The sequence below is a fragment of the Mustela lutreola genome, chromosome 2, assembly GCF_030435805.1.
Source record: "Mustela lutreola isolate mMusLut2 chromosome 2, mMusLut2.pri, whole genome shotgun sequence".
Classification (NCBI taxonomy): domain Eukaryota; kingdom Metazoa; phylum Chordata; class Mammalia; order Carnivora; family Mustelidae; genus Mustela; species Mustela lutreola.
The window spans coordinates 178,295,502-178,310,738 of NC_081291.1; the positions used below are offsets into that span (position 1 = coordinate 178,295,502).

The 15,237-nt window shown below is 40.1% G+C and overlaps 1 pseudogene; it reads right to left on the reverse strand.

Moving 5' to 3' along the window:
* Positions 1 to 15,165, reverse strand: part of LOC131825638 (large ribosomal subunit protein eL19-like) — a 48,237-nt pseudogene extending 33,072 nt beyond the window's left edge.
* Positions 15,166 to 15,237: the final 72 nt, after the last annotated feature.

Sequence of the window (15,237 nt, forward strand, 5' to 3'; positions counted from 1 at the left end):
GAAAACCCAAAGACTCCACCCCTAAATTACTAGAACTCATACAGCAATTCAGTGATGTGGCAGGATACAAAATCAATACACAGGAATTGGTTGCTTTCCTATACACTACCAGTGTAACTGTAGAAAGGTAAATGAGGGAATTGATTCCATTTACAGTAGCACCAAAACCATAAGATACTTGGAATAATCCTAACTAAAGAAATGAAATATCTCTACCCTAGAAATTACAGAACACTTACAAAACAAATTGAAGAAGTCACAAAAACATGGAAAAACCTTCCATGCTTATGGATCGGAAGAATACTCTTGAACCAAAATTAGCAAGTTCATCACATCATTTGCAGAGTGGCAATGGGAAGAATAAGAATTAATGGGCTTTACAGAGTGTTTTAGGAAACTCTATGTTAATTCATACAAATAATATTGTCATAAATATGAGGATCATATACTCCAAACCTCAAACTTGAACACACTATCTGATAATTTAGGGTGTATTTATGAGATCATTCTGGAAAATCCAGGCTTATAGTCATACTAAACATGAACATTATGACACCCCAAATCAGTGTTATATACCTATATACCAGGTGTGCTGTTACTGCTCCCACCTGTACCCATGGCTGACACTAATGTAATTGTGACATTCTTCACTGCTCAGTGTGATTTGGCCGCACCACCAATTAGCTGGAGTTGGCCCTAATCAACAAGAAACCTCTTCACCATCTAGTTTAGAGGTATTTGTGATCTCTTGATCAGTTGGCACCACGTAGAAATGATTAAGCCAACTGGCCAGTGGGCAAAAAGTTTATTTGAAAGTATGACAAGTATGTGTAAAGATTGCTCAAACCTACCCTTTACTACTCAGTTTTTCTTTTTTTAAGTTCACATGGAAGCAAGCTAGTCACATAGAAGACAGTTAAACTGAATCTTCAGTGAACTTAAAGGTCTGCATGGTTTTCATCTTTTCTTCCCTTTGGCCATGGTTCTCATCCTCAAAGAGTTTGTTGTCTAGTAAGAGGGAAAAAATTATAAACATGAAACTATGGTGCAAGGTATAATGTGAAAAAATTCTTTCACAATGATTAGAGTGTCCACAGAAAGGGACATTTCTCTTCTATTCAAGATAAGCAGGTACATCCATCTTGCAGTTTGTTTTCTATTTTTCTCGTCTGTTTTTATTTCTCTTTTCCTCCTTTGTTCCCTTCTCTTGATTAATAAAAATATTAAGTATCCTATCTTAATTTCTTTATCGTTGCTGTACCTTTTTATTATTTATTTATTTATTTATTTATTTTGAAGATTATTTATTTATTTATTTGACAGACAGAGATCACAAGTAGGCAGAGAGGCAGGCAGAGAGAGAGGGGGAAGCAGGCTCCCCCCTGAGCAGAGAGCCCAATGTGGGGCTCCATCCCAGGACCCTGGGACCATGACCTGATCTGAAGGCAGAGGCTTTAACCCACTGAGCCACCCAGGTGCCCCACCTTTTTATTTTTTTAAGTGGTATTCTAGAGATCACATTATTCATCCTTAAATCATCACAATCTAGTTGGAATTAATATCACAACACTTCACTTCGTGTAAAATTAAGAACACTACAACAGCAGAATCCCATATACTTCCCCTCTCATCCTTTGTGCTATTGTTGTCATAAGTTTTATACATACATATGTTAAAAACCGATGATAGTTCAATGTTATTTTTGCTTTAAGCAGTCTGTTTTTAAAATTAAGAAATGAAAGTAGTCTTTGATAGTCTAATAGTGATTAATTCTTTCAGCTTTTATTTATCTGAAAATGTTTTTATTTTACCCTCATTTTTAAGGAAGATTTTCATTGGATATAGACTTGTGGGTTGATAGATTTTTTTCCTTTAGGAACTTTAGTATGCAATTTCATTGTCTTATAGTCTCCATTAGAAGTCAGCCATTTTTATATGTTTCTCTTTTTGTATGAAATATGTCTTTTGTCTTTGGAGACTTTCTCTTTATTTGGTGCTCATTAGTTTGACTATAATATTCCAAGGTGTGGTTTGCCTTGTATTTATCCTACTTGATATTTACTGAGCTTCTTATATTTGTGAACTGATACTTTTGACCAAATTTGGGAAATTTGGACCATTATATCCTCAAATATTTTTTTCTACCCCTTTCCTCCTTTCTCCCTCCCCCCTTCTCTCTCTCTGACTACAAAGATATGTAACTTCTTGATATTGTCTCACAAATTGAGCCTCACTGAGGTTCTGTCCAGCTTTATATCAGTCATTTTTTTTCATTGTTCAGTTTCTATTGAATTTGAATTATGCAGTTAATTATACAGTTAATTTTGTCTTCAAGTTAATAAATTTTTTTTAAAGATTTTTAAAATTTATTTGACAGAGAGAGATCACAAGTAGGCAGAGAGGCAGGCAGAGAGAAAGGGGGAAGTAGCCTCCTGCTGAGCAGAGAGCCTGATATGGGGCTCAATCCCAAGACCCTGAGATCATGACCTGAACTGAAGGCAGAGGCTCAACCCACCAAGCCACCCAGGTGCCCCAATAAATTTTTTTCTAAATCGGCAGTCGGTTGTTCAGCCCATCCATTGAACTTCTTCATTTCAGATATTGCACTTTCCAGTTCTAACATTTCCATTTGAATAACATGTGTTAATTTCAGCTGGTCTGGATTGACCAAATGCTGATCTGCAGAGATACCCTTGGTCAATGGTATAGAATTTATTATCTACAGATAAAAGATGTTCTTTAACCATCTAGAGGTAAAACAGTCACGAGAAACAAACATCTCTGTGTGAATGTCTGAGGGGGAAACTTGAAAATTTTGTTACTAAAAGCAAACTATTGTACTGGATATTGGTGTCTGATTCATTCTCCACTTTGATTCTTAACAAATGAGTTAACTTCCACATTAATGAAAGTCTATCATAGTTATTCCAGAATTAAAAGAAAGGTAGAGGAGATGGGAAGAAATAAAAAATAAGAGAGTCCAGAATTAGAGTAGATTCTAAAAGAAAAGATGGAAAGATATTAAAGAAAAATTTAACCTCTTTCAAATTTTTATTAATTTGGTCTATCAGAGATCCATGCCAGAGAAGAAACTAGCCATTTTCAAATAATTGCTGTCAGGCACTGTGTTATATAGCTAACATATCTTATTTCCTTTTATTCATATAAAAACACTGAGAAATCTTTCTTATTATCTGTTACTTTATAGGTGAAGAACAGAGGTTCAGTGAGGCAAATTAAGAATAGAAGTTGCTAAGCCTAATAATTAACTGAATCAGGTGGGCACACACACATTCCCTGGACCAGGTAAATTTTGAGTTTGATTTTTAACCTAGAAAAGAAAGTAAGAAAGATTGTGTGGAGTGCTCCAATGGCGGGGAGGTGTGCTGGGGATGGTGAAAGGTTGAACAAAAGAGAAGTTTATTGAATACAACACTGCAAGGGAGTGGCAGGCAGGACAGCGAAGGAGAGACTGTCTACCACAAGGCGGTGGGGAGAGGCTGCATTTACAGGGTAGAGTAAAGGAGTCTGAGGTATATGGAATTTTCCCCTTTTTTGTGATCTTAAGAACTGTGCCTTGTTGCCATTGGTTGGTTAGGGTCTATGACTATTTTGAGGTGGGTCACTCCCTGAGCCCTGTTTGTATTCCCCTCAGGGGTCACTGTGGGTCCTTTTGCCTTGTTTTGGTTTCCATTGCTTAAGCCTATTGCCTAAACGCAGCCTCCACAGATTGGAACTGGGTCATGTTTCTCCCATGAATTATCAGGAAATTGCCATCTTGTTTTCTGTCTAAACCACTGACCTTCACAGTGTCCGGCGGGAAACGCGCCTCTGTGGTTAGCTGGTCTTGACTTTTAATGGATGTTTGATAATGCCAAGGATGACGGTGACTAGCGGCTGGGAGGGCTGGAGGTCTCCACTTGAATGCAGGACTATAATTCAAAGCTTGCTTTGATTCTCTCTAGACAGAGAACCAACTTTGCTACATTAAATAAATTCCAGGGGGACATCAAAGTTCCAAAGTTTGTATCCCTTCCTCTTGTAAATCCTTCTCTGGATCGAAGTTAAACCTTCATCTCACCCCCACCTATTCCCATTTGCCTTTCTTCTTGACTCACTGATCCAACTCCAAAGAAAACAGTACCCAGACTCCATTCTCTACCATGAATTTGTTTGGTACCTTCAGTTTTCTTTCTGTGCCTCCCCTCATGGCCTTTGCACTCTATTCAAATAATTAGTGCTTCTCTGGGACTCACTTTGCTCCTCTGTAAAGTGGAAGACTTGATTTAATCATTATCTCTGCTTCTCTAGGTCCTAGGGATTCAAAGCATTAAATCATATGATAGGAAGTGGACAGCATTGCCAACCAGAAACCTCCTTCAATAGAAACAGGTTTGCTTTCTGTCCACACCTTTTTTTTTTTTTTTAAATAGGATTTCATTTCAAGGGATCTGATACTAAAACAAATTTTAAACCATTGGATTAGGTTCTACCTTAGGCAGTCTAAGATAATACTCTAGGATTCTTCAATCTTAACAACTCTAACAGGGGGAAGAGCCATTTTACCCATTCATATTTTACATGTTTTCAGAGACTTAAAACCAAGTATATTTTTAAGAGACTTAGAGACTAGATATAAAGCTTGGCTGAGTCCACAAGCTGGCAGCCCCCAGGGATAAATTCTTTTCTCGTGAAATCATCCAGTCACTCCTTAGGTATTAAAGACAAAACTCAGGTAGCTATTTTTCCCTGGCACTGCTAATTTGACGGTAGCTGGTAGCCAAACAGTGTTGGTGATTTCCAGGCAGAGCCCAGGTGGGAGACTGTGACCTTAGCTCTCTCATCCTCCCTCCCTTCTGCTTGCCTGGCAGCTCCTCCCATTCTGGCTGGGTGGTGATAGAGCAGAAGTTTGTTTCTCTTCCGTCAGTCACTTCAAAGTTGCCATGGTTCCTGGAAATCTACCCCACCATCTAGAGGATCGCGGAGTGAGATGCAAAATTATTTCCCTTCGCAGCTTCTGGTGCCGTGGAGAGCAGTCCAGTTTTTCCCTGGGGACTGCAGAGCTCACATGAGTCCTATTTGGAGGATCTGCTGGCTCAAAACCTAGGGAGCATGCTGACTGGGTCCTGTATACACCATCTAGTGGATGGAAATCAGAGGTGGAGAGGAGAGAGTGTTTTATTACAAACTTGACTCTATTTTGAGTTCCTAAGAAGAAAGGATGTATAAGGTTCAAATTGTTGTTATTAGAGTCACTAAAGCGAATAATCCTAATGCTTTCTGAAGTCTCTTCCTTAGGATGGAAAGGAGCCTGTACACCCTTACAACTGCCTGAGGTCCTCTGTCCACGTGCCTCCAGCCTCACCCCTCACATTCCAGCTCCTACTCTGCTTGCAGAGCGGATCCGAGGCAAATGTGAATCTACTCCTGCCACTTTCGGCCTCAGTGCCTTCAGAGGATTTCCACTGACTTCTGAATAAAGTACAAGTTCTTTAAAGAACATGTGAAGACCAGTCTTACTTGGCTCCGTTTATCCTGTACCTTTGGTTCCTGCCATTCCATTACCACTCAGCAAAAGGTCAGGACCTGAAGGCTTATTAGCCTGGTTGCAGAGTGTCAGGAGAATATATATCTTTCAAGAGTAGTCATGTGTTCCTCAAATCTTCCCACAACAAAATCAATGAATGTCTTTATTAAAAATAATGCTCGTAGGGGCGCCTGGGTGGCTCAGTCTTTAAGTGTCTGCCTTAGGCTCAAGTCATGATCTCAGGGTCCTGGGATGAGTCCCGCATTGCGCTTCCTGTTCAGCAGGAAGCCTGCTTCTCCCTCTCCCACTGCTTGTGTTCCCACTCTTGCTGTGTCTCTCTCTGTCAAATAAATAAATAAAATATTTTTTTTTAAAAAAAAAGCAAAAAAGCTTGCCTGGGTGGCTCAGTTGTTAAGCATGTGCCTTCAGCTCAGGTCATGATCCCAGCGTCGTGGGACTGAGCCCCACATCGGGTTCCCTGCTCTGTGGGAAGCCTGCTTCTCCCTCTCCTGCTTCCCCCGCTTGTGTTCCCTCTCTCACTGTTTCTCTCTCTCTCTGTCAAATAAATAAATAAAATCTTTTTAAAAAATTAAAAAATTAAAAAAAAAAAAAAGGGAAAAAAGAATGCTTGTAATAATAGAATGAATATTTACTGCCAGGCACTAGGCTGTATGTTCTTAGTTCACTCATTTAATCCTACATTATAATAACCCTAAAAGGTACGTTATTTCTGTCTTTCTTTCTCTCTTTATTTAAGTGCTACTTCTAACTTCATCTGATGGATGAGAAACAGCGCAGAGGTTAAATAATTATTCACTTTCACAGCAGCAAAATCGGGTTTCAAATCCTGGCAATCAGGCTCCACAAGCCATCCTCTTTACCATGCTTCCATATAGTCTCTCACTAAAAATGCAGATTCATTGGCCAATTCACAGCCCAAAGTTATACATTTTAAACAAGATCCTACGGTGATTCTTCTGTGCACTGGTTTAAAAACCGTAACTGTAAATTTTGTTCAAACAGAAAATAGTGGACGAGTGCCCTCTAGTGTATACACATGAGCATTACATATTTGTTGATGTTAAATCATCTTTTCTCATTTTGTACAAAAGAGCCAAATTTCATGATGTACAAATTTTAAGGGCTATATTAGGATAAATCATTTCCGTGTCAATGTCTTAACTTATGAATACTACCTAAAATTGATTTTTGTCACAAAAGTATTCTATAAATATTGCCAGATAATTGTCTCCTCTCTCAACAGATCACAACAGCTCCTGAGAATTTAATTTAAATATTGGAAGCCTCCAATCCAACAAGTCTGTTTGTTGGGAATGAAGGCTCATACCCTTAGTGCACAGTATGTGCTAAGTGAGAAACACCATATGCACTCTGTGCAAGGGGCAGATTTTCTCATCCTATTTAGTATCTTCATTGTATCATTAATTGTCCTCAGTAGGTCCTACTCAGTTTATTAGGTTGGAAGAGGATTAGACTTAGGCCCTTCCACTTTTCTCTTGTCCTCTTTAAAATAAATTGGAAGGGAGGAGAATCCTCTATTTAGTATGACTTGTAAAAATCCCATTTACTATGTTAGGCTATTGCTTATTCCCAAACAGGAAGCCATCCATGTATTTTCTAGGTTAGAGTTAAGTGTCTGTAACCAAAAGACCCTAAAATGTAATGGCTAAAAGAAGATCGACTTTTATTCTCTCTGAGATAACTGCCCAGAGATAGTGGTCCATATCGTGAACTCTGACACACGCTCAACGCACACATTCCATTTCTCCGTTCAAAATGTCGACTCCACTTCCTGCCCTTGCATCTGTATCCCAGCCAGCAGAGAAGAGGCCGGGGAAGAGCACACCCGTTCCTGTTAAGGTCAAACCCAGAAGTGGCAGACAACTGCTTTACTTAACAACCCCACTGGCCAGAATTTGGTCACAAGCTTTAAGGGAGGATGGGAATGTGGTACTCAGGCAGCTGCCCGACCCACGAAACCTGGAGGACCATCATTAAAAGGAGAAAGGGAACATGAATTCTTAGCAGTTGTCTCTACCACAAACCACTGCCTCTATTTGGACATTTCTTATGGGAATCTCTAAGCAGCCAGTTATTTACAGAAAATAGTTAAGAAAATAAGTCTCAAGTATTTCAAGAATGCCAGTTAATAAAATGAGAGAATTTTTACAGAGATGCTGCGAGCTGAGAACCTTGTTTGCTTAGCTCTTGGGTCCTTCATGGTAGAGACTTCTAAATTATAGATCTAGACACCTGGTTTCAAAGTAAATACAGGCAGTCCTCGCACTGCAGGGTTTCAGTGTGCACAAATTACAGTTCGCTACCATGGCTTAGTCAAACATTACCAGTTCCCCCAACAACACTGTTCAAATTTCAGTTACCATATTATATAACTGTGGATAATTGCACAAATTACAAACTTTGCGCTAGCTCTTCAGTCCACAAATAACAACACAAGTAACAGGTGTGTGTAGGGTTCACTGACCAATCATATTATTTCTTTCAAAGTCCATCGGTCGTTGGTCATTGCACTCGTGGTATTCAGTTTATGCCCAGAAGCAAAGAGTGGAGCTATGTTGCTTCCTTGTCTCTCAGTGATCAGTCCACATGATGTTTCACAAAAATGGATAAAGGAAAGAGATAATTGGCCAACAAAGATGGAAGTGTAGTAAAGAAACAAAACAAAACAAAAAGTAAAGATGAAAGTGTAGTAAAGAAAAAAAAGTGAAGAAACTTTCAGTAACACTAGAAGTGAAGTCCTATTGAATGTACTTGGAATTATAGAAGAAAGAGTGGAGCATGGGAATTTTGCCACATTTTAAGACATATTCAGCCACAGAAACTCTTAGGGTTCTGCAGAGAAACAGAGGTGTGTGTGTGTGTGTGTGTGTAGAGAGAGAGAGAGATTTATTTTAAGGAACTGGCTCATGGAAGCTAGCAAGTCCAAAATCTGCAGAGTGAGCCCACAGGCTGAAGACCCAGGGAAAAGCTGATGCTGTAGTTCAAGGTTTGACCCAATATGTGGGCACCACGGCCCAACTGAATTGAGACAGAAAATTAAGAATCATGGGAACTTGGTGAAGGCAAACTTATTAATATAAACGAATAAAGTAGTTATGACAAGCCAGAATTGATGCTAATAAAACAGCAACAACTTCACATTAAAGGAACTCTTGGGGGAAAAAAAAAAGGGAACTCTTGGCAGGACTGGGAGCCTGGCTGGCTCAGTCCCAGGAGCGTGTGGCTCTTGATCCTGAAATCAGGAGTTCAAGCCTCATGCTGGGTGTAGAAATCACTTAAATAAATAAACAATTAAAGCCACTCTTGGGATATTCCATGACATTGAAAGTACAAAGAACAAAATGTTGGAAGATAATGTGAACTTAGAGCATGACAGTTCACCCAGGTATAGAAAAGATGCTCCTGCTATGTCTGAAGTTACAGAGTAAGAAGGGAAGGCCAGCACTTTTCAAACTATTCTTGATAAGCACAGAAAAAATAAGACACTCTAATTCTCAATGTTTCTAAGTCTTTAAATTGCAGTGCACTAAATAAATATTCATTTTTATATTTTTCATTTATAATCTACAATAACTGAGGCTTTTTTGTTTTGTTTTGAGATTTTATCCATTTATTTGACAGACGGAGAGCATGAGCACAAGCCGGGGGGACGTGGCAGACAGCGGAAGAGGCGGAGGGTGAAGCAGGCTCCCCACCAAACAGGGAGCCTGAGGCAGGGCTCAATCTCAGGACCCTGAGATCATGACCTGAGCCTAAGACAGATGCTCAACCAACTGAGCTACCCAGGTGCCCTGCATAGTAATTGAGTTTTTAATGTTTTGACAAAAAGTTTTAAAGACTACAGAACGATCATTATTTTTTTTTCCACATTGATTATTAAGATTGATTTGTTTGGCTTCTGCTTGCATGGTGATTTTTTTTTTTTTTTGAAGTGGGAGGAGGGGCAGTAAGATACAGATGTTTTAGAAAATACTGGTTTCATCGTTTTAGTTGAAAATACTTCTGGGTCAGATGAAGCACCCCAGAGTAACATAAGAAGGCATAAGAAGCAAGAGCCACGCTTCAGTTTCCTGATCCGTCACATAGGGGCAGTAACAGTGTTTCTATCTACCTTATGGGATGCTTTTGAACATCGCACATGAAAGTGCTAAATAAATGTCTACAGAGAAAAATGAATGATCCAGCACTTAGTCTGACCAAGAGTAGTTACCCTACAAAGTTCTCATAACCTTTCAATTATAGTTGAGGCCAGAACATTAAGGCTGCCTGGGTGCAAGTTAGGGTGGGAGTGGCGGTGGGGGGGGGGGGGCAGACATTTGAACCAAGAAGCCAGGTCCCTTGAAGGTACAAATGTTAGGACCAAGAGGGTTTAATCCTTTGCCCCAGTCCTCATTCCCATTCCCCCGTGCTATCTCAATGGAGGCAGAATGGTTCAATCTAGGAAAAGGAGCAGAGAAAGCAAACCTGGATTCTGGCCCTGGGGTCTCCTAGTGGTCCAAATTCTTGCATTTTTAGTTTCACTCTGTTGCCTCACTCCTTTCAGCAAAAAACAAACATAAAGCCTGCTCTAATTTTCCACCTCAAACAAAAGATCAGTCTAATAACTGTCCACCCTGAATTACTATTGTTCTATGCATTCTTTCAATTTAGCAGCCATCTCTTTGGGTTTCTGAAGCTCTGTCTCTGAGGCAGTTGATGACTTTGTAACATCCAGTATCTGGCACTCACCACTTGTGTTCTCTGAGCAGAGAGGGCAGCTTTCTGCTCTCTGCCTACACTCTCCTCCTTGAAGACTTCTCCCTTCCATGATGCTGAGAGACATGGCACCAAAGGCCCTACGACTTCTCATTTCCCTCATCCCTAAATGTGACTCTTTCCATGTGTTCTGACTTGGAGCACTTTATCCTTTTATTTTGAAAGTTCTCCCATGAATTTTTCATCATTCCAGAGCTGTGGGTATCTCACAAATCTTTACCTTTCCAGTCCTCCCTTCTCTGGACCTGCATTTCCATTTGTAATCTACCAACATCTCAGCATGTCTTGCAGTGAAAGACTACTTCCCCCTTTTCTCCCTCTGCTTTCTTCTTCTTCTTTTTCTCCTCCTCCTCCTTCTCCTTCTTCTTTAGATTGATTTTTATTTTTATTATTTTATTTTTAGATTTTATTTATTTATTAGAGACAGAGAAAGAGAGAACGAACTAGAAGGGGGTGCTGCAAGCAGAGGGAGCAGTAGGCAGAGGGAAAAGTAGGCTCCCCACTGAGCAAGGAGCCAGATGCTGGACTTGATCCCAGGACCCTGGGATCATGATCTGAGCTGAAGGCAGACACTTAACTGACTGAGCCACTCAGGCACCCCTTTCCCTCTGCTTTCATTTGACTTCATCATTTCTAGAAGCAGGTCCTTGTCCTAGATCAACAGTTAGACATAGAAGAAAATGTTGCTGTAAATAGGTACAGAGAAATTAGGGAATTGATTCTGGACTCATAAATTTAAAAAGATGTTGGCATGGGATTAAGCTGAAAAGTCTTAGATGTGTATTTTCCAAGAGAGCATTCTAGTTCACGGGATGAGATGAACTCGCCATGTCATGAGTGAAAGTAACTTTGCATCTTTTGAGCAAATACCACCATTTGCAAGGGCCATGAAATCACCACGGATGCAGATGCATGTGAGCAATGTTGAATGTCTTATAGTTGTTGGATGTCTCATTGCCTCATGCCCATTGTTCCTTGATTGCCAAAATATAAAGGATACCTGCATAGACTTTTTCCCAACATCTTCCCAGACAACTCTTCCTCTCAGTTAGCTTATGACATTCTTAAACCTCAGAATGGTTGTTGAGAGCACTATATAGTGAAGGGGTGGGGTAATCAGGAAGCTCTTGTACGTAGCAAATGGAACAGCTGGAGACTTTGGCTGAACTGGTAGAAATAACATTTTTTAAAGGATTTATTTATTTATTTGAGGGGGGCACAGAGGAGGAGAGAGAGAGAGAGAGAGACACTCCCCAAGCAGACTCCACCCTGAGCATGTTGCCTGATGTGGGGCTGAATCCCAGGACCCTGAAACCATGACCTGAGCCAAAATCAAGGGTTGATGGCCAAACCAACTAATCCACCCAGGTACCCTGGTAGAAATAACTTTTAATAATTGTCTAGATTAAAACTATTACCTCCTATACACCTAAACTTGTTAGTTCTTTCTGAATTCTATATTTTTGTTTATCTTAGATTCACAAGCTCAATACCCCCAGAAATATCTTCAAAAATTTCTCTCCATAGTGGGCATCAATGGTACTGTCTACTTATCATATTTCCCTTTTTTTCTAGAAATGATATCCTACACTTATCATTCCCCCCATTTATAGTGGAAGGTCATCATGTTCTAATGTGATTCCATCCTGACAAACAGCATCTTATTTTATTTTTTTTTCATATAACAAGAACTCCAGCCCAGGGCTATGACATCAGCTCAAGGATATATCAGGACCCAGACTCCATCTATCCTACTGCTCTGTAAACTTTTTTATGTCACTTTTATAATCTCCACCACAAATGGTAGACATATGCATATTAGTGTAGAGAAAAAAATATGGAGGGACTAAATGCAAAAGCTGAAGGATTAAGTGACATGCACCATGACCCTTTCCTTTCATAAAACTTTTCTGGAATATTTGGGTGGTATTCATACCTCTCTGAGAAAGTAATTTTAAAATTACTTCAGTTAAAAAAAAGCAAGGTAACAACACCACATTGCATTGGATATTTAACCTACATTTAACTTTAAGAACCAATTGTTTTAATAAAGTATGTAAATACTTGTTTCTGAAGACCTAAACACTTAAAAAATAAATTGTAAAAAAATAGAATAAAAATATCAAAAAGTCCATTTCTTTGCTAATTTCACTACGACTACCCACCAACATCCCTGTTAGAGTTTTTAATAGATTGGCAAAAGGGCACCACAGTAAATATATATGTTTGGCAATACTTTGTTAATAATTAGCCTGAGTCAAATTATCTATCTGGGAGTAGCAAAACTGAATCACTTTGATCATGCATTTCCTAAGTTCGGATCTCAAAATTGGGGAATTGGTGAAAATGATATAGTTTAGTAAAGCTAGTAGGACTCATGAGTGTGTGTGTGTGTGTGTGTGTGTGTGTGTGTGTGTTGTTAAAAGGCAGTAAAGCTGTCAGGGGGATGAAATCAGAGTCCCTTCTGACTCTCTCTAGAAAAGGGCAGGCCTAAAATCAGTTGTGGTTTGGGGAATAAGGGAGAGGAAAAATTCATAAGGATTCTGAGAAACATGTGGAGTTCCAAAAATTCATGAGTTTGTGTAAGGTTATTCAGAATCTTTTTGTTTGGTAGGGTCATTTAGAACATAAGGCAGTATAGGCAACTAAGCTCAAAAAAGGATGAGAGCCCTTACCATATCCCTTACGCTTTATAAGGTATTGTGAACTTATTATTGCTCCCACTACCTTTCTGAAGCTTGAAATTGTTTGAATAGGGGATTTTTTTTTTTTTTTTCCAATTCCACACTGAAAAACAGGGCTCAAATCCTTTGGAGACAATTTGTATCCACAAGAAGATGATTTAAACGCACACTAACCAGTCTATGTGAAAATGGATAAAGGAAACCCAGTTCAAAACAGGGCCAGGAGCAATGAAGGGATGGTGCTCACTCAGTATTCACCACAGCTTCCTTTATGTAAGCCTGCTGGGAGAAGGAAGATTTGCTCCTCACCCAGCAACAACCCAGCCAATTAGAAGGCACCACAACTTGGAACTCTCCTTCTCCTCCTATGAACTTTCTTCCAAAACAACCCTTCCCAACTCCCTCCTTTCCTCTATAAAAGCAAGTCCCTCTCCTTTGTTCCTTGTTCCTCCTGTTCTTTGTTCTTGCCTCTGGTGTGCTGGAGTCTGCATGTCCGGAGTTGTAACTCCTCTGCTAGTCCCAGATAAACTCATCTTTGTTGATTAAATAACTGACTATTTTATTTATTTTTCTGACTACTTTATTTTTAAGGTTGATAGTTGTAAAGGCCTTTCTTAAGCATAGTGTAATTAGGTCAGCGTAGGGAGGGCTCTGGATATCAGATTCGAAAGGAGGGCAGCCCTCTTCACAGAGAGGTTAAGGACGGGGAGGGATGGAAACCTGCAAACTAGTACACAATTGGCTCAAGACCAGACTATCTGACTGGGCGTATGTTCAAAATGGCCTGTGCCTGCTTATCTTTTCCTAGCTTTGTGAGTAGTCTCAGAATCAGAGCGATAATGAAAGGGGGTTCTTATAGAAAGACGGGTTAGAGAGGTTCTTTCCATTAATGAGGTTCAATTACTAACCCCAGGCCCAGCCAAACCCTACCTATCACAGGCATCTAAGAGAAGCAAACAACCCTTTCTGAAGTGGTGTTTCTTATCTTCCCTTTCCTCTCGCAACTCAGTCTGGCAGCAAGTTACACTATAGCTAAAAGCCATTGGTTTTCTCCCCACAAAGTAGTTTACTCACTTCTCAATTCAAGCCTTTACCTTTCATTGAATCCACTACCGAGTCAAGTGTGCCTACCCAGCTAACACTGTGTCCCATTGTGAGAGTTGCCAGATGCAGTTCTGGTTGGCTTGATCAGCTGGTCTAACCCAAAAGCTGTGGAAGTCCCATCGCTGCATCTAGCCACTAAGGAAATATCTGTAGAGACCACCACCAGAGGCTTAAATAATCTACCATTAGAAATTAAAATAATTTCCATGATAGCCATTCTAAAACTTTAATGTCCAGACAACATAGAACTGTGGTGTGGTTATAGGAATAACAACAACAAAAAAGATCTGTCAAATCTATGTTAGCTTCTTTCCTCCTTTTTGAAAAGAGAGCATGTGTGTGTGTGGAGGGGGGTGGTAAGGGGGAAGCAGTGTGAATGTTTGCCAGGCCAAATCTACAGGAGTTGTTGAAAGCCCTACAGGTGAACTATACCTGGCAGCCCCCCACAATTGTAAAACTTTAAGTATTTTTATTTTTTTATTTTAAAAAAATATCTGATTTATTTATTTGTCAGAGAAAGGGGACGCTCACACAAGGAGGGGGAGCAGTAGGCAGAGGGGGAACTCTATGGGAAGACCCTGGGATGATGACCTGAGCTGGAGTTAAATACTTAACTGACAGCCACCCAGGCATCCCAGATTTTAAGTATTTTTAAATCTCATATTCCTTGGTCCCCCAACACACCAGGTCATATTAGTTTTAGGCTGGTTTAGTAAAACAATCACTTTGCTTTTCCTATTTCTAAAATAATCAAGTGGGCAGTGTAGGAGCAAGACCTGGGAAGATTTTAATGATGAACTGTGATATGAATTGATCCCAGGAAGTCTTTTAGTGGGACTTGCCTTAAGTGCGCTGTACTACCTCGCCCTTGCCTACTCTGCTCAGAAACTGCTGGTGAGCAAGGAGCCTCCCACGCTCCGCCCCCAGCCAATCCTGGAAGCTCTCCAGGGTCTCCTGGACTAGAACCAGGCTCCAGGGGGCTTTCTGTAGATTCTGAACCATGATTTGCAACCGTGTTTGAAAATGTAATATGGGTCGGGGGTCTCCAGCCATTTTCCTGCCCCGTTAGTCCTCAGCGTTCAGCCCTACTTTGTCTTAACCCTGTGGTTGATTGGACAGCCCACC